The sequence below is a fragment of the Penaeus monodon genome, chromosome 28 (genome assembly GCF_015228065.2).
Source record: "Penaeus monodon isolate SGIC_2016 chromosome 28, NSTDA_Pmon_1, whole genome shotgun sequence".
Taxonomy (NCBI): Eukaryota; Metazoa; Arthropoda; class Malacostraca; order Decapoda; family Penaeidae; genus Penaeus; species Penaeus monodon.
Genome location: NC_051413.1, coordinates 2,910,218 through 2,910,419, shown reverse-complemented (window position 1 = coordinate 2,910,419; position 202 = coordinate 2,910,218).

The window sequence follows — 202 nt, the reverse complement described above, 5'->3', positions numbered from 1 at the left end:
AGATTCAACATAACCTTTTAAAAACTGACCGATTTCATAAAAGTATAGGTAGGTACATATACATAAATATGCTCATATACCCTCAGGAGTACGAGATGTATATAACTATATGTGGCAATATGTTTAAGTATACATAAACATACTCGACCAAACCTGAACAGAAGAGCAACTCAAAAACGACAAGCAAAGCGGTTTTTATAGG